Here is a 20,586-nt window from a genome sequence, read left to right as displayed (position 1 = left end):
GCACAAGCAGTTCTTGTGGCCGTGGAAGACCCTACAAATCCTCTGCCATCAGTTGCATTCATTCAGCCAGGTTCTGCTTTGCATGGTTCATGTCTGGTTTGCAGTAGGCTTCTTAAAGGCCTCTTCCAATTCCTACTGAAGTCAGAAGAAGATTTTCTATCAAAAGCAACCCTGTAGCAATTCTTTTGTCTTTTAAAGCAGCCTACATACTTGATAAAGCTCTGGAATATCTGTTACAAGAAGTTATTTGTGCCACTTTTAGGGATGCCCTAACAAATACTCAGTGATCTACCTCAGGTCCCAGACTAAGTCATCATCAGAGTCCTGGGAATGCCAGCCCAGGCTTTGACTTAGAGTAATTCTGTGTGTCACAAAGACTTTGTGCTTGCAGATGAATTCGTGTTCACTAGGATATAATGGCCCTCTTAAGTGGGTAAGAGGAAAATTTATTAGAAGGTAAAAGCTCTTTAAGGGATTGGGTCTTGTTCCAACTAAATGCTATATCAGGACTTTACATCAGGTGACCCAGGAGGAAAATTGCATTTATAGTTAGACTGAGTGTGGCGCACTACTTTTGTGTAGTATATTTCTGTAGTGAAATTAATTGCTTCATTTCTTGCTAGTCGGGTGGTTTGTCTGCAGACCTTTTGTGAATCTCGTGCTGTTTCTGATGGTGGAGAACTGGAGGAATGCAGTTAATGAATAGAGATGGAGAAATTAGTTACTTGAGCAAAAAATAGTCCTAGGGTTCTTTGGGGTATTTTCCATACATGAGGGTCCCTCTGTGGCAAAGCAAGCAGATGTGAAGTCTGTCATGGCTCTCTCTGATCTATTGTTTTGGAATTCCAGAAGTTAATATTTGTTTGTTAGTTTCGGGCTGGGTCTTTGGGTCTTACCTATCTTGTCTTTTCTTTAACCTCCTCCCCACAACATGCTTCTGGGATCGTGATTTTTCATTGCTTTTTTCATTGCTTCTTAGTTAAGTGAGTCTCTCCCATTTGGTGCCTAGAAACTGATGGCTGCTTACATGTTCCAGCCATTTCCAGTCCACAGTGTGTGTGTATCCTGATTGTTTCTCACCTGAGATCTTTCTTACAATATTGCCCTTGGGATAGTGTTCTTTTTGTTAATCACAGGCAAGTGAAGGTACTTACACTTGGCCCCAAATCTCCATATTTATGGGGAAACATGTCACCCTTTTTCCTCTTTACCTGGAAGTTTCCAGCAATTTTACCTGTCAGTGTTCCTAACACAGGCCATAAATGACACGAAACTGTGACTATATTGCATGTAAATAGATGTCTGACTTTATTAAGGAAAGCCTTTGCACAGCTGTCCTGGCCATGGCTGGGGTGGAGATAATTTTGTTCCTAGAAGCTGGTACAGTGCTGTGTTTTGGGTTTAGGATGAGGATAATGTTAAACTGCACCAACAGTGTTCAAGCTCAAGTGAAGTTTCACAGCACATAGGCTACACTGGGTTACATTTTCTCCTTCTCCTTGCCATGCTCTTGTTCTAGCTCCTGCAGCAGCTCACCAGTGCTTTGGGCCTGCCAGCACAGTGGTCTGCCCCACACTGCTGCCTCTGAACACCTCTGCTTCAGTAAACTTTTATTTTCTTTCAGATACAGGGTTAATTGTAATGCTAATCAGCTCGTGATTTGCCCTGCTGCCTCACAAACTGTTTTGTTAGGCAGATTGACGGGCTGGCGTGCCAGTGTGATAAATATGGCCAGGAGACTCCTTTAAAAAGGCCTTTATTACCCGAGGGGTTGCGCACAGCGCCGCTGCTCCCACAGCACGGTGCTGAGGAGGAGGAGGAGGAGGAGTGCAGCAGGAGGGTGCGTGCAGCTTTGTCTCTCGGCAGAGCTGGGGCTTCCACCCTCAAGAGAATCCTTAGGAAGATGATGTTGGCTTGTAGTCCAGGGGTATCATCCAAGCTGAGCACTATTAAAGTTATGGTGGCAGGACGGAATCCGGCTCTGGTCAAGGGTGGGTGATTTAGTGTGGTTCTGGGGGGTTAAAGTCAGAGTTCATGTGCTGGTTTGTTGTTTTGAGAGGGTTCATATAGTTCCCACAGCCTCTCATTTGAATTCAGTCCGGGTGCAAGGCCTGGGAGCAGGGGAGCAGGGGAAGTGGTTCCTGACAGGAATGGATACAAATCTAAGGTGAGATGGAAAGGGGCACAAATGCAGAGTATGACAGAGAGAGGTACAAATACAGGGTAAGATGGTAACATAGAACAACAGCAACTCAAGGCAAGTCCTAGAACTCTGACATTCGATGTTTAACAACAGACCAACACTTCAAATTAAGACCCTATCCATTTCATTAACATCAACTAGCAATTACTTCTCTAAAAAAGAGCTCTCATCTCCAGGGTTTCATTTCTCACACCAAGAGGTAGAAATGTCAGGAAAGGAACCAAGAAGATTGAAGGGATTTTTCACCCAACTGCTGTGTTGTGGGACTGTTTGCATGGAGAGGGAGTAGTGGGCTGTGCCATGTGTGCCTGGTGTCCCTTTCTGTCCTTGCTGCTGGGCCTACCTCTGTTGCACTCCACTGAGCAATGGAGATCTTCCCCAAATATGCCTCAGGAAAATTAATCAAGATGTTCCCCATTTTTGCACTTGCAGCTATCATCACTTCTTGTAGTCTTAAAGCCATGTTTTTAGCTTGTTTTCAGTAAGAAGGCCAATATCCTTTGCCACTAGGGAATGATTTGCTCTACAGAAAACATCCTCAGTACGTGATCACAAGTGCTGCCAACAGTACAAGGTTGGTGATGTGTAAAGGCAAAGGGCTGAGAAGTCCAAAAATAGAAATATCCTTAGTTGTTACTCTGAGATAACTTTTAAATACTGCTTTTTCATATAATGATTCTCTTTAAATTTTCGTTAAAGCTTTAAATAGAGAGAAGTTTATTTTGCTTTTATCCATTTTGTGAATTAAGAGGAGACTATTTCTAGATTGAAGCCTGAAAGAAAAAGATGGTAAAGATTGACCAAATGTTGCTTCTTACAAGATGTAGCCAATGCTTTTCATAGCTCACACTTTCACCAAGACAAAAAGAATTCCTTAGCAGTGCAAGTGTGGCATAAGCACTTGCCTGGCACCCTGTGTAACCAGCAGTGGCTTATCTGTGTGCACAGGATTATTCCTGAGGTTAATTTTGTTTTGCAAAGTACCTCACTGTGTCAACAATTTGAATCCCAAGATGACACAGACTAAAATTCTCTCTTTACAGGATTGTAATTCCAACAGGTTAAAAAAAGAAAGGCTCTATTGAGAACAAAACAAGTAATTGCCATGCCTCCAAATTCTGCCAGTCATGACACTACTGAGCTTTTTGGCTTGCTCTGGTTTCAGTCACTCCTACATTGGAATAATTGTTTTTCCCTCTGTTCTTATGAATGCCTCAGCAGGTAATCTGCAGCTACAGCATGTGTAATTATACATTACCAGTGAATCAGTTTTGTGGTTTTGCTGTTTCTGGGGAGAGAACATGTTATTAGCTGCTCCCACAGGAAAGAAAAGTATTACAGCAGCAGCTAACATGGGACATCACTATACCCTACAAGGAAGGATGAGGAGGCACTTGGAGATTTCTCACAAGTGTTTTTTCACCAACTGTGCATGTGTAGTTGCACATTACCAACTGGGAAGTAATATAGATATATTTATGTTTTATGAGAGGAAAGTGTTATTTATAGTGGTATGGGAAATAGTAAAACAGTTTAACTCAATATACACTTACACATCAATGGACTCAGGTGAGATGCAAGTTAATTAGTGCATTATTAGCCTCATGTTTAATGCTCTCCTGCACTTTCAAGTCATAGTGTAATTGCCATTGTACCTTCTTATATTCCAAGTCTTCACGGCCTAAGCTGGGAAGATTCCATATTTGTGGCTTTCCTCTAGAATTTAATTTCCTTGAGATATTTTAATATTGCAAGACTGATTTAGTAATCTAACAAAGATTAGAGGAAGACCAGTGAGGGAGAGCAAGGGGTTGTTGTGGTAGTGCAGAAGTGAGTAGATGACTGAGATGGGTTCACCAGGATGGATGCAGCATGTTCAGGTCACAGGTGTGAAGGCCAGACACCTTTATGTGTGTGACAGCACCTTATGTTGTAAGGCAAGGCAGTGAGGCAAAAGACCAGCCTGACTGAACAGGGAATTCTTCAGGAGCTCTTGCCTCAGTCTTTAATAGTACTGATAGAATTTGGGCTACTGTGCTGTGGAAAGGGACCTGGGGCTCCTGCCAATGGCAAACTGAATGTGGGTCAGCAGTGCCCTGCAGCCAGGAGGGCCAGGCCTGTCCTGAGGCCCAGCCAGGAGGGCCAGGCCTGTCCTGAGGCACAGCCAGGAGGGCCAGGCCTGTCCTGAGGGCATCAGGCACAGCCAGGAGGGCCAGGCCTGTCCTGAGGCACAGCCAGGAGGGCCTGCCCTGTCTGGGGACATCAGGTGTGAGGGTTTCCAGGATGAGGTGAGACATTCATCTGACTCTATATATTTTAGAAGGTTGATTTATTATATTATGATGTTATGTTATATGATATGAAAATGATATATTAAAACTATACTAAAGAAAGAGAAAGACATCAGAAGGCTAGCAAAGAATGAATAATAAAAACCCATGACTGACTAGAGTCTTGACACAGCTGGCTGTGATTGGTCATTAATTAAAAACAATTCACATGGCAGCAATCAAAGATGCACTTGTTGGTAAGCAACCTCCAGACCCCATTCCAAGCAATCAGATAATTATTGTTTGCATTTCTTTTCTGAGGCTTCTCAGCTTCTCAGGAGAAAATCCTGGTGAAGGGATTTTTCATAAAATATAACCGTGACAACAGAGGTGGCTGGCACTGGAACAGGCTCCCCAGGGAAGTGGCCACCACAGCGAGTCTGACAGAGTTGAGGAAGTGTTTGGGCCATGCTCTCAGACACGTGGTGTGACTCTTGTGGTGTCCTGTGCAGGGCCAGTGATTGAACTTTGATGATCCTTGTGGGTCCCTCCCACCCCAGCATGTTGTATTCTATGATCAGGCTTTAGGCACAGGGCAAGATGAACAAGACTGATCAGGCTAAGTGTAGCTGTGGTAAGGAGAGAAAGGTAAAGCCATAAAAGATGGCCAGCACAGTACATTGCTCCATGAATACTAAACCAGTGGCAATCCTGTTTTTCAGTCTCCTTTTGTGCTTTTTAAGACAAAAAGTGATTTCTTTTACTTCCTGTTGCTAACATCAACTTGGCAACGCAGTGATTGATGTGTGGGTTCTTGACTGTGCCTGGCAATGAGATGGACACACTTGGCAGAGAACTGGATGGGGCCCTAAGTGACCCTTGCCATGTGTTACCTCCAAGTAACACAGGTGGAGAGTGGTTCCTGCAGTTCCAAGGAGCAGCACACCATGCATAGTTTAACAGTACACTCTAACAGTTTCGCAGCTCATGAAGATACATGCAAAATTAATCCCTGCAGAACAAAACAATTGAAAAAGTACATAATGAAGCAATTAGCTAAAAGAGGAAGACAAGTAATGACCATTTAATTTGTGAAGAATCCTTACATGGATTAGGTTTTCAATAAGAGTGTTCTATGAAGGCACAATTAATGTAAAATGAGGCCTGTGAGGCAATTAATGATGACTTCAAAAGTTAGATTTAAGGGATAATTTACATATTAAAACTGAAGAGCAGCTCTAGTTATGTTAAAGTCTTTTATTTTTCTTTTAAAAAGCCTTTTAGATTGTGAGGGGGTGTTTTTGTAGGTTACTTAGAGTTTCACATTAATCTGTCAGCTTGGTTATGAAAAAAGGCTGTTCTTCCATACAAATAAATAAGTTTACCTGAAAGTAAGTATGACAGGATTGTGTGATGATCAGACATTATTAATAAAGGTTAACTGAATTCAGCGGAGATATTACCTAAATAAATATTAACATATTCCATCCAGTGGGTATAGTTTCTAGCTCTGCAGAGGCAGATACCCAGTAACAAATGTGCACGACAATCCAAAAACTTCCAGGGTGTGATGGAAAAGCCACTGATAGCAACTAGAAATATGAGCCTTGATTTCAGTGATCTTTGTGTCTGACACTCTCTCTGTCCTTTCTGCAGTCACCTGTCCAGATACCAAAATAAAAATGCAGATTCAAAATGATTATGGTATTAAATGCAAATAGCTTATTCCTACTTGTCTGTAGAACATCAGGCTCATTACTTTTATCAGTAAACAATTAATGGTAATGACAAAGGATGACAAGATTTTACAATAAATTGTTCCCAAAAATATATTTCAAAGATACTGGTAACTAATTAGTTTGTATCCACAGTAGTAATTAATTTACACTGACTGTTTTTTTAACTCTGGGGCATCTTTAATGAGTACTTCTAATTTTGTAATCTGATAAAAGCAGCTCAGCCACGAGGGTTTGCAGGCACACTGCCTTCTCTGTGCAGACCTCAGGCCACAGAATGCACTTCTCAGAGTTACAGCCAAGCCTGCTCATCTGTTTCCAGCAACTGATATGTGTAATTAAGAAAACAATGCAACCCCCCTTTATGTTCTTACATCATGTTTTCTGTAGTGACAACATGCTGAAATGGAATATCCCTTCCTGTTAGTTAAAAATTTAAATAACCAACAATTTCCCTTTATGTTTTCTAGTCGTAATTTCAGGTAAGAGGTAAACGAGCTGCAAGAAAAGGTTCATCTGTAGGGTGTCCTAACAATCCCTTTGTAAGATCATCTTGACCTTTTAGCTTTGCTCGGTCACTACCTCAGTTTCTCCAAAAAAAAAAAAGTCTAACTAGATCATATACATGTCTAAAATAGTTGCTCTGGGCCTGTCTAGAAAGTGCATTCTTCATGTTTAACAGTTTTCTAAGGCATCAGTTTTGTTTGCAGGAATGTTAATAACCTGAGTTGTGGATGCAGAGTGATCTTGTTATAGTTCTTAGAGTTTACTTCAGTCATAACCATCCATTCTGGAAATGTGCTCTGCCAGTTCCTTTATTACCCTGCTCTCCTCCTGTGGGGCATGACTAAACTATTGAGCTTTTCTCTGTTCAACCTCTTAAAACTTCCACTCACCTCACTTCAGCCAGCTCAAGCTTGTTACTGTTTCTGTGGGGTGAAAACAATGAAACTTCATTAAGGGGGCAAAACCTGGGCTTAGTCTAAACCATTAATGGTAACGTAATTAACTTGAGTGCAGCTCTGGCAGGTTACATCTGCCCTGGCAGTGCTACAGGAGGGTAAACTGGGCACACAGTCTTGCCCAGAACACCACCATTTGTTGTGGTTGTATTCAATCCCTGAATTGACTACTTACAGCATTCCATTTTTTTTAAATTTTATTTTATTTATTACATGAAGCTCCGAAATCTTTCATCAGACCTGGCTTGTTCTGCTTTTCTGCTTTCTCTCTTATTTTACCAGAGTGTTCACAAAGGAGAACACTCACACATAAAACAGTTCACAACACCAACAATGAACAAATACCAGGAAAATCTGGGCACCAAAACGATTCCCAGTTACACCCAGCAGAATTTCCAGTTTCCCTTTTGTTACAGACAAATAGAATAGTTACAGTAAATGGCAGGGGCATTAATTTGGTGCTTCTGTCCACTCTTGTCTGTTGTGACTCTGCCACCACTGAGTTACCACAGACTTAAAACCTGGAGCACGATGTTTCCCTTTAATCTTTCTCATGGTCCTTCCAAGAAAAAGGTCTGATTGTAGCAAAATAAATTCTATTTGTGATTAGCAATCAGGCAGTCCTGGTATAATCCTGTGTTACCTTCCTGGGCTTACACGTAACCTGCCAATCTGAAAGGGGACATATCCCCTCCATCCTTCCCCTTCTTTCCTTTCTTCCAGAGAAACCTTCCACATATCTTTGTAGTCAAACAGAGTAGAAAGAATTTGTATAACATAATGAACTCATGTCTTTGGTCCCAGGTGTAATCCCTGAGGCCTTTGAGGGCCCTTCTTTGCTAGAAATAGAGAGCAGCCAGTGTCTGTCCCTTTTCCTTGTCTCTTGTATCTGTGTGTATGGACTTAGAAAATGTAAAATGAGAACAAATGCCTTGAAATGTGGCCATTCTGTTCTCTCTCATGCCTGTATCTGTCACCAGTTGCTAACAACTTTTTCTTTCTATATAGTATCTGCTTCAAGTGTGGATTTTAGCATTTGTTTGCAGAAAACCTTAATGTATCTTTGTATCTGTCCTATAAAAGACGGAGATGCTCTGAACTCCTGTGCTGCTGTTCTCTTTTTTTACCTCTCCAGTGAGGTGTTATCCTCAGATGAAACAGTCTAATCAGAGCTGATGGCCATATTCAAGCCAGTCCCAGGGGCTCTATCTTCCTCTTTGAAGACCCTCAGAAACAGAAGGAAAAAGTCCCATGATGAGACAATAATCAGTTGTATTTGCATATTTCCTCTTAAATACTTAACCAATATTTAAGCAGTTAATTGTTAATTTAGACCAACTTTTAAAATGTTGTCTTGCTTCCTGCATGAAAGGAGATCCTTTCAAAGCCACCATGGGGTCAGCCTATTCAGCATATTTATCTTTGCCATTAGCTTTTGGGTGAAAGTGCTGCTTCTGTGTAGAGGCCACAAATGCTGTTTGTGCTTCCTGTTGCAGAATGTTCATTACACGAGCAGTCAGCAGCTCCACGTGGGTGTTCTGAGCCCCACCATCGACGACGATGACAACAGATGCCTGGTGGATGTCAGCAGCAGGCCCAGGCTCATGGAATGCAATTATGCCAAAGCCAAGAGAATGAAGCTTTACTGGCAATTTACTCAGGTAATTTTTGCCCAGCAGCCATTTCAGAAAGTTTTAAAGCTCTGTTTCTGTGTTGAAGTGTGAGTAATCTGTTTATTAGCAGAACAGAACCAGATTTATCCTCGCTTGCTTTGCACAGAGCCAGGAAGCTCTGTGCAGGTTTCGTTTTGATCCCAATGTCAGCTACCTCAGTAGGGTACAAAACTTGTATTATATTTTCTGAGTTCACCATGAATAACTCCTAAGGCACAGCACTGTTATGGGGAGTGGGAAAAAAAGGTTATTTCAGTGGAGTCAAATGCAAAGTAACCTATTTAGGAAAGAGGAACAGAAATCTGTTTGGTTTTCTTTTAGAAGTAGCTGTCACAAATGGTGGTAGTGGCTCATTGGTGCTAACAGCCTCATAATGAGCTAGTTCTGCAGTTTCTTTTGTAAAAAGGCTCAGGCTTTTACACATGAGTGTGAGAGAGGCAGAAAGAGGCTCGAGGAAAGGCTGGGAGGTGCTTTCACAGGGATGAGAATGCTGATAGGACACTAAGGCCAGGCCTGGTGTCTGCATTCCTAACTGATTTAGAAACATGAGGGAGAGTAAAGAATCCACACAAGTTCTGGGGCTGGAAAAGGTGCTCCAACACTTAGGGAGATCACTCTGGTTTAGCTAAGAGGAAACAGCAGGGTGACTCAAGGCATCTCAGTGCTTCCACAGTGGAACACTTCCAACCACTGGAACCTGTTTTGGCTTCAGGCTAACCTATACCCTGAGGACAAAACAGGTTCCAATGGTTGGAAGCCAAAGACAGTCAAATTCTGTTTTTCAAAGAAAGATGAGTTTTTCCCAAGGTAAGTTTAACACAGTGGAACTTTGCCATGTCAGGTGCTGGCATGCAGATTTGTGGTGGTTAGTGGTGAAAAAGCCATTTTCAATAACTAGACACTATGATCAGAGTCCCAAGGAGCTCAGCCTAAATTCCATGTTAGAATATGCAGATCAATTGAAATACTGGTGCAAATTCATTTCCTAATTTTCTTCACTTTGCACTCAATTTATTTCTTAGGCCCTAGAGACTGGTTTAATCATAAGCATATAATGATAATGCAAGTAGTTCAGTTTCTGGGTTAAAATGCATGAAGCCTCCTTCTTATGAAGCATTCAGATTAGAGAACTTAGATTAATTAAATACAACACCCACACAAACGAAATAAAATCATCATTCAGTATTTTTGTTTTCCAAGGGAGTTATTTCTCACAAATAATCTCATCTAAACCCCATAAACCTTTGGAAGTCTGTTAACATGTCTGGGAAAGAGATAAAAATCTTGGGTTTCCTAGTTGTGCTGAAAGGAGTTTCTCATTTATCTGGCTGAAGAAGAGTACCTAGGTATAACCTATGCTAAGGCTGGTAAATAGCAATGTGAAGTTGTGTTCCTCACATCACTTGTGCTATATTAGGACAATATTTTCATCCATGGAGAGAAAAAGAGAAAGAACAAGGCAGTGAGGTGCTCCTAGGCATGAGCTGCAGTTGCAGGATGTGAATGTGTATAGGTTTGGACCCCTCACTGTCAGCAGGACATGGAGATGCTGGGAGGTGCCCAGAGCAGGGCAGCAGAGCTGGTGACAGGTCTGGAGCACGAGGCTGAGGGAGATGGGGATGTGGTGTTTGTGAGGGTCCCCAGGACGAGGTGAGAGATGAAAATCTGACTCCATGTTCCCAGAGGGCTGATTTATTATGATAGGCTATGCTGTTATTCTATTCTATTCTATTCTAGAATGCTATACTAAAACTATACTAAAGAAAGAGAAAGGATACATCAGAAGGCTTAACAAGAATGAATAATAATAAAAACTTGAGACTCCTCAGAGCCTCAACACAGCTGGACCATGATTGGCCATTAAATTAAAACAATTCACATGGAACCAATCAAACATTCACCTGTTGGTAAACAATGCCCAAGCCACATTCCAAATCAGCAAACACAGGAGCAGCCATCAGATAATTATTGTTTTCCTTCCTCCCTGAGGCTTCTCAGCTTCCCAGGAGAAAATCCTGGGCAAAGAGGATTTTTCAAAAAATGCCATGGTGGCAGGGGGTGTATAGTCAGAAGAAAAGGAGGCTCCTGGGGCCCTCATTGCTCTTTGTGAGGGGAGGCTGTAGCCAGGTGGGTGTTGGTATCTTTTCTCAGAGCTAGGAGGAGAGGAAATGGCCTCGAGCTGTGCCAGAGGAGGTTTAGATTGGATATCAGGGAAGGGTTGTCAGGCAGGGGAATAGGCTGCCCAGGGAAGTGGTGCAGTCCCCATTCCTGGATATTGAAAAGACACCTAAAAGTGGCACTTAGGGACATGGTTTGGTTTGGTTATGAAATTGATAGTGTTGAATTAATAGTTGAACTCAATGATATAAAAGGACACTTCTGTAATTCTGTGTACCACAGTGATATTACTTTTATTAAAACCAAATAGGAAGGCAAAACCTAGGAATATACAATTTGCTGCATCACAGATCACAAAATTAATGAAGTGGATTATTTACCTAATCCAGAAGACTGTCCCAGGCAATGGGCAGTGCTTGCAGTTTCACAGAAATGAGCTGTTGTGAGCCAGCAATTCACTGCAAGTCCAAGAGGAGGATTTCCTTCTTGACCCCTGATTTGCTCTCTTGGAGAAGATTGAGGCTTGATTTGTCTGAATGATCATCTCAGCATGCCTAAAAAGAGCTATCAGCACTCTTAAAATTAACTCAGCCATCAGAAACATCTAGTCAGTCACTGAACACTGATGTCTGAGACAGGGAATTCAACAGGTTTCCTGTACTCTGATAAATCACCAATAGCTGTAGCAAATTTTTAACCTAACACTTATTTTCCTTAGAAGCTTTGTTCACCAGTTCCTCACTGCTATTCACAGGTATGCATCCTTTGGAATGCTAAAGGCAGGTCCCACTGATGTCCATTCCCCTACTAAGCAAAGTCCTGGTTTTATTTCATGTTACTGTATTTTGTAATTCCCCACCATCTGAACAGTCCATCGCACTTCAAAACAGCTTTGTTGCCTTCCTCTGTCTTACACTTTGAACATCTTGAAGCAGGCCTAGATCACAGCAGATAAATCAAGCCTGAGTTGTTTGCAGAAATAATTTATGTAATCTCAGAATGAAAAAGGTAACTTTTCTGAGAGTTTCACAAAATGCAGTGCTAAAACAAATAAAGCAAATGTCTCCAGCACTCCTGGTTTTTTCTTGGTTGTATCAAGGTATTGTTTCACTACAAAAGCAGCTGTTGCATGGCACAATAAATGAAAAGATAGGAAAGAATTCTGGGTTTAGTTAGAGAAGAATTACCCTGCAGAAAACATTGGGCAAAGCATTAACTTTGGATATTTTCCATAGGTTGAGTCTCACATATGACTCCAGAAGTGTTTAAAATGCAGGATTTGCCTATATCCAACTCTTCTACTAGAGGGAGTATAAAATGTAGCAGTTGTTGCTGTGAACTGACATAGTTTAGAAACACATCTTAAGTTCTAATTTAGTGCTTGAGTATCAGAGCTGGAGCACAGAGTAGCCAGTGAGCCCTGAATGTGGTGGGTTCTGCATATGGAGGTTTCTGAGTGCTGCCCAGTAGCATAAGCAGGCAGATTAGGGCAAGGGAGGACACAAAAGACAAGTGTGAACATCATCCCCTTTAGTGATGAGGAAAATAAAATCAGAAATACCCATCTGTGAATCATCCCCCATCAGCATGCATCTCTGCAGCTTACTCCTTCAAGTTCCCAAACAGGCAGTTCTTGCTGAGTGCTGGTAGGGGTTGCTCAGGACAGCTGTGGTCGGAAAAGCCCAGCACAGCATCCTCAGCTGCAGGGCATGGAGCCAGTCCTTCCTTTTCACAAACGGCTTGCTAGGCAACCCTGGCTCTCAGAGCATCAACACAACCCAGCATCATCTGGGTTTGCTGCCACATAAAAACCAACAATGCATGCAGCTCTAAGTTCTGCATTTCCCATCATTATCAGGGCCATGTAGGGATAAAGGATTCCCTTTTTAATCTGCTTTCCACTCTGCCACAGCCACCCCCCAGCCCTGAGACAGTGTTCAGTAATTAATTACAAAAATCTCATCATACACCTAGAATAGCTGTTTCTGCGTGTTTTTCTAGCATGTCAGGAAGATTTCCTGGCCACTGCTGATTGAGTAATAATTCATGTTTACTTTCTGTAAAATATCTTAGTCTGGCTCATGTATTCTTCTCCAAAACTTCTGGTTTTGTAGTCTTATCCCAATTTTCTGTAGTGAAACACATTTCCAGCTGTGATATCCTGAAGAGCTTCTTGGTATTTCAGTAAAGGCTTGAATTTAATTATTTTCAGGTTATTATTTTTCTTAATCTTGCTATTACCAGGACTGCAACCTGTTATAAATCTGTGATAATTTTTTTTATATGTGGAGAAATGTTAGTGATAGGTAGAGATCCACGTGTTCCATTTCTGATTTTTATGCTGCATCTCTCTAATTTCTTTTCTATTCCAATTACATTCTCTGAATGAAGCTGCATTTCCTTGTGCCAGGTTTAATTGCTTTTATTTTAAAACCTTAATTAACAGTATAGTGTATTTCTACATCCTGGAGAGAGTAAGCAAATCAGACCATCCAGTCTAGAGTAAAGAAAACAGAAAATGATTGCACAGATGTCTAGTTATTAAATCCTGCTCTGGACATGCAGATGAGGCTGCTTCATTTGATTTGTCACAGCTGCAGTATTAAAAATTTAGTGCAGCATTAGGAAAATGTAGCATTTATGATCATGTAAAACCTGAACACTCAGATGTCTTGGGAAAGGAATGAGACAAAATTGTGATGCAGACATTGAAGCTGTGTAACTGTTGAATGGTGTGCCTGATCCCTCTGTCAGAGGATGTTTCACAGTGTTTACACACTGAGTACCAGCAAGTGGGTGTCAGTGCTTGGGTGGCTACCTGACAACAGAACTGGAGTGCAGGAGGAGGGAAAGAGTTTACATTTCCCTTAAGAAATGGTTTGGCTGATCCCTACTATAGCACTACTTAAGTTTACATTGTACATCATAATTAGTTTTGTTTAGTACTGGAAAAATGAATTCAGATTTTAAGTGAGTCTTGTAAAAATTCTCATGTGCTTAGCTACCCTTTAAACAAAGATCCAAATAGCTGAACAGATAACAATATATTTTTAATATATAAACCTGCTGTATATGATACTTCATATACATAAAAGCAGTTAAATGCACCTCATTTTCACAGTACTCATCTAAAATATATTAGGAAGCATGTGTTTGAGTAAGGGCAGCTATCAGTATACTTGAGTGAGAAATATTTGAATTAAAATAGTTCAAGTTAATTGATGAAACATTTGAACAGGAAAGGATATGTTAAAGAGCCTGCTTTACTTCCAGCACACCTGTTAGACAAAGAGTTGGAAAATTTGTCATACTTCTTTGCATTCAAGAAGAAGTTAATTCATTTCCTCTATGTTATATATATCTGTGTCCTTTATACAGCTAAAAAGCAGAAAATTTAAACTGAATAACATCATCCAATATTTCTAAGAAATGGGCAATACTGAAAATGCATAAATTACTGGATGGGATAAATTATTCCCTTCTTCCTGTGAACATTTTTTTATTGCTTCCACATCCATACAGAGGTGAATCACACGGAGGAAAAAAATAGATATATTTTTTGTATAATTTTTGAGTAATTTTCTTTAGGTTTAAATTTGGTGTACTAAGAGTCACTGAAAATGTAGCCCAGTATTCCTGGGAAATGCACAAGGAGATCAAGTGTTCTGTTTGAAGTGGAGATTGTCTCATACACCTCACCATAATTCTTTGATTCAAATGTATCAAAGCAACAGCAAAGATTAGAGTTTCTGCCTCAAAGGCAGAGTGAACATGTAAATATTTGAGGTCACTGGTTGAGGTCCACATAGAAAATTAATAGACTGGAGAATGCAGTGATCTATACAGTGTATGTGATAGGAGGCTGGATATACTTATTAACCTTTAAGGACCTTTTTCTGAAAAATCCAGGTTTAGGCGAGCATGTTTTTTCTCTTTCAGGCAGAATAACAGGAGCTTTAATACGATGAGCAAAAAGCAGGTGTAAACTCTGAAAGGAAAAGTGTTCCCTTTAGAGTAAGTCCTTAAAAACAGCCATCAGTCTGATTTGCAGTAATGCTGACAACCTCCAGCCCTCATCCTTCTTCTCTGCAAGTGACCGGGCCTTACAGAGTGATCAGGTTTGGTACCTGTGCATCTGCCACCCCCAGTAAACCAAAACAGATCCCATAGAACAGTTCAGCAAAAACTAGCCTGTCTAAACTGTCTGATTGCTTTGCACAACTTTGTACTGCAAGGGGTTGCAGGCACAGCAGATGGTGTCCTTAAATGCCATGGTCCTGGATAAATTCTGCTTTAGTGAAGGACTGGGAAGGAAACCCCTTCCATCCAGTAGAAATGCAGAAAGTGCAGTAACTCTGAAGGAAGTCAGAAGCGTTGCTTTCCACTCTGTGTACAGGATGTTGACTTGGGACAGTGTTAGCATTAACAGTACACTTACAAATCACCCAGTCAGCCTTCTGTGTGTCTGAGTACCAGCAGGAGCTGAGAACATTTGTGTTTCTCACAGGAATTGCTTCAATTTGCTTTGCAAAAACCATGCAGTTCCCAGTCAAACCTGTTAGTGCTGACACGTTCAGTCCATTTTTTACAGAAGAGTTGACCTGGATGCTTATTTATCCTCTTGAGACTCCTTCTGCCATTGAGCTGTCTCTCATCATCAGTGCTCTTAATCCTAATTCTGTTCAATTGCCCACAATGCCTCTTGAAACTTCTTTCAGTCTACAGAATTATGTTTAATGTTTCATGCTTAAAGACATTACTCTAGGCTATCAAGTTTTGCCTTTAAATTGGAAAGTAGAGATCTTGCCTAGAATGGGGGAAGGAACCCAGATGGGCATCTCTCCTTTCAGTGAGCATGAAGTGTAGTAACACAATAAACCCTTTTGCCAAGCATGCAGTAAATCCAATTATGAGAGTTTTATACAAGTTTGGATAACTGCTTACTATAAAAAAAGGCAAAAAATAATTCACTTAAAGGGCACCTTTGCTTGCATTTGGCTTTAGGGTTCCAAATGCTAATGATGGCAACAGACTGCAGAAACCATTCAGGAATGCTGGAATTTGGAGGCCAGGCCAGTTAGAGGAGCACAAGACAGTGTTAGCTTTTGATGCCTCAGTCCTGCCTGCTCATTTTTTTCCTGGAGTTACTCAGTTTGTGTGCTTTAATCCTTACACAGCTCACTAGTTCAGGCTTTGCAGCCTGTATTAGGTGCACTGTCAGCAGTCCAGAGCTGACAGGACAGTACCACTGTCCCAGGCTTGGATTGGGCATATGAAGGGGTGAAAACAGACACAGTAAGTAGAAAAATAACAGGAAATTTTAAGTAATGTGTGTGAATTGAGTATAGAAACCTTCCTCCCTGTACTTCAGAGCAGTTCTAAAGCCAAAGCAGAGGCAGAGCTGAACCAGGCACTGCTCTTGTTCCTCCCTGTCTGTGTGGATCTGAGAGCCAGCCGTGCTCATCCTGCCTTTCTTCCTTGCTGCACCCCAGGCCATTGCTGTAGGACACATTCAAGGCCCTGTGCAGAGGAGAACAAGTGGCTCTGTGGGGGTTTAAATGATCTGCCCAGTGCCCTGAAGAGCTGCTGTGCAGGTGAGCTGGGAGTGCTCATCCAGCTGTGCTGCAGCCCCGTCCTCACACGTTCACCACAGCTGGATTTCACCAGAGCCCCCGGGGCAGAGTGCAGCCACTGGCTTTCAAAACACTTGCAGAATGTTTGGGCCTAACTCTTTGGGGAGGATTTAATTTTCTTAATGACTCTGAGTAAAGTGTGCACTGCACCCACTCTGAAGGCTGAAGGCTGAGGCTCTGCACAGGCCTCTCATCTCTTGGAAACAGAACAGCTTAGCTCCTCACAGGGCTTGAGCCTTCACATTTCCCTTTTGTGGTTAAAAAAAGCACATCTTGCTAGAAGCATCTGTGCTCCCTACAATACTCAATTCACACACATGAACCACTACTTAATTTTGGTGTCTCTTTATATTCCATACAGCAGCTCCAATGTACTCAGCTGGCTGGTTTTCAGTAGCCAATGCAGAGCACTTTCCCCACATCAAAAAGAGCTTCCTTGGCTTTTTATCTCCCAACTCCCTTGTTTCTGTTAAATAAAAGCCAGATTTTACATGAGGGCACTTCAGAGAGAGTGAAGGAGTGTGAGGGGGCTTTTAATATGGTTTTTTGGTTGCTTGTTTGTTTTGTTTTTCCTTAGGAATGGTTTACACTTAGTTTGTGTAGCTGCCTGTATTAGTGTTTCTCATGAACACATTTACTATAACACCTAGGTCTGCTCTACAAAATTTAGAAAAAAGGAAAAACGTTGTCTCCACAGTGAACATCCTCCTTCCTCCGCCCCCAAATCCACATGGCATTTCAGCCCATTCAAGTGAAAGAAACCCTTAACCACTGACACAAATGGGAATTAAGCAGAAAAATTCCAACTCCTCATGGCAGTCTTTAAGTTTTAACCCTGTGCCTTCCTCTACCTAACAGAGCTCCAAGTGCTGTACTTCACAAAAACATGGAGAGAGGGAATTCTGTTCCTGTTCTTACGCCAGTAAATTAGAAATGACAGGAGAAGCCTAAGAGTGCCATGCACAGAGTCATATCCCAAGTCCAGAAATCAGGCAAATAATGGACCCCAACTAAGGCAGTTTTCTAACAAGACAAAGTGGGACAACTTTCCTCAGCTTCAGTGCAGGTTCCGAGCTGAGAATGTCTCAAGCACCAGAAGTCGGATGAGAGACAACCAATAAATGGAAGATGCAAAACTGCTTTACATAGCTAACAGCGACACAAGCACCTCCAGCATCAGCTGAGAACACAGGGAAGTTCATCTTGATTTTGGCTTTAGGCAGAAACACTTGTAAGGTGTAATTCCCAATTGCCAGTTTAAGCCAAGAGAGCTGAGCCTGGGTGCCATGCAACCCTGAGTCTCCCCAGTGGAAAACCACACTCTACAGCTTTCATCAAGGATAGAAATGTTATTCTGGAAGAAAACAGGATAACTGCTCCTTTCACAATGAGAAAATATCCATTACCTCAGAGTTTCACATGTGAATAATCTGGTTCAGAGCTCATTAACTTGGAGAAAAAAAAATCAACCTCGCTGCAGTGATCTCCAGAAGGCCAAAGTAACAAAGGGAATGGGGGAATGAGATTGGTGGAGGGGCAGGGATAAAGTGTGAGTGTCTAGGATAAGACAAGAAATGGCATATAATACAGAACTGAAAAAATTTTCATCTTAGTTTCTTCAAATTTCTTGTATGTCATGCAGTGTTATTACTTTTGGATAGTTTGGAGTTTATTTTCCCACCAGGCAGCCAAATGTAACTACTGTTATTAATACAAATGTCAATAACAGTTACACAGCAGTGGGAAAATACAGTTCATTCAGCATTTCATTATGGAGGTGTCTTAAATGCCTCTGCAAGCCTGTCTGTCTGGTAAAGTAATCAGTGGGAGTTTTATCAAGGCTGCACATAGGCCTACCAGGAGGATTTATGGGAGCCACACGTTTCAAATTTTTGTGGATTATTCTAGAAATGTCCCTCTTGTCCAAAGCTATATTTAAAATGTGGAGCTTTCAAACCTAATTCTGTATTTCATTAACCAGGCCCAAAATGGTATTTTAGAAGTCCCATCTCAGAGAAAGTTCTCACTAAGCATTACTGGTGGGATAGGAGGGGACCCTGAGCCACCTGTGTGCGTGAAGCAGAACCTGCCCTGAGTGGCACAAGCTGCCCCTGGCTGGGGAACAGCACACAGCCTTTCTGTGGGGTTTGTGCCAATGTCCTTCCACTTTGTAATGACTTTATAATACAAGGGACAACACAGACTTGAACAGAGCTATGAGGTGGTGGGCTTTTGCATGGAATTGCGTATTCAGTTTGGGTTTTTTACAGAAACTCTTTTTTCCCATCGTACCTATAAGCGATTTGAATGCTTCTGCTCCTTCCATACTTCAGGTGTACCAATCTGCACCAAATCCTTTCTTTGATTTACAGATTCAGCCAGTGATTCTCTACACAAGCCCAAGGTCCTTTTTAGAGAAAGCCACTTTCAGACCTGTGTGCAATTTACTCTATCTCCATGTATCTTGGGAGAAACCTCCCAGACCCTGATGTGTACACGTTATCTGTTGCCTTCCTTAGACAGGAGAGAGGAGGAGAGAACCAACTGAAAATAGATTTCAAGAGGGGGAAATGTAATTTATGTCACCTGCATGACAATTTAATTGTAATTGAGGTCTATAGGTTTTTGTGCGATAGCAGAGATTTAAAGCTTGATGCAACTCAACAATGAAGGCAAGGCTTTAATAAGGCAGCATTAAGCTGGGAATTGAACAGAATCAATACTGAGAATTAGCAAGAAAAGATTATAAAAGACATTTCAGTATTCAAGGAAAAAACAGTTTTTGCATTTGATCATTTATGCAGCATACCATGGCTGTGTTTTGCCTTATTTTGGTGTTCAGAAGTGCAGCAGAACCACAAAATCAGGGAACTCAAGCAAACAGGAAAGCTTTTGGCTTTTTTATGGTTAAAATGCATGGGTAGAAACACAGCTCCATTCCAGAAATCCCATTTGCTGAAATGGAAACCAGGCAATTGAGACTATTGCAAACTGCATCAGAGATTAAACCAGCCTGCAACAAAGGAACCTTCATTCCAAATCCAGCAAATCCTCACCTTGTCTCTAACTGTAAAGGTTTTCACAGTAGATGGACACTGGAATGTTCTATAACTTCTGTTACCCCGCAGGAGCAATGCAACAAGGTCAGTGTTTAACACAAACCCCTCTTTTTCTTTTTCTTCTTCTTTTTGCCCCAATCTCTACAGGGAGGTCCTATCCAGAACCGAAAATCCAAGCGCTGCCTGGAATTGCAGGAGAACAATGAAAATGAATTTGGATTTCAAGTGGTCCTTCAGAAGTGCACTGGACAACGCTGGTCCATAACAAATGTCCTGAGAAGCTTGTCATTATAGCAGACTAAATTTTGTACCCATTTCTTTTGCTACTGTGTAGCAAGTACTGCATTGTCGCCTGCTGTACTGTATCCCCCCGCTCCCCATCCCCCCAGCTCCTTCTCTCCCCTTTTTGTCTCTGATTTGATTTTGTGAGTGTGTGGAAATAGGGTTTGTGGGCTGGAAATAAGAAGTTTTTATTTCACCATGATGTTTTCACGACATTTATAGAGATGCTGAATGACAGGTGACGGGTAGGCTATCCTAAAATATTTTACAACTGTAACTATTAAGCAAATGGAGAATATTTATATCTCAAACTTTTATTGAATAAAAAAGCCCAAACACTATTACTGGGTAGGTGTCTCCATGGAAATCAATTTGGAAGCTAAGTGCTGGTTTCATTGCTTCATTAACCCAAGCCTGATCCTGGCATGTTGCTGCAGAGCATCAGAATTCTGCAGACTTTGGATAAAGAGTTCTACCTGCACACCAGCAGCTACAGCAAGGGAGGATTTTCTCCAGTCTCCCTCCAGAGCTCTGTCTAGGCCACGGTAGGTACCGGTGTGCAAATACAGGGGAAAGGTCTGGGGTGTGGAGGTGTTATGTCCCCAAGTATTTTTCCTCTCCAGTACCACTTAATAAAACCCCAGAGAAAG

This window comes from Agelaius phoeniceus, chromosome W (assembly GCF_051311805.1).
Source record: "Agelaius phoeniceus isolate bAgePho1 chromosome W, bAgePho1.hap1, whole genome shotgun sequence".
In the NCBI taxonomy this organism is placed as follows: Eukaryota; Metazoa; Chordata; class Aves; order Passeriformes; family Icteridae; genus Agelaius; species Agelaius phoeniceus.
The sequence above is the reverse complement of the archived record's forward strand: the minus strand, read 5'-3'. Positions refer to the sequence as shown.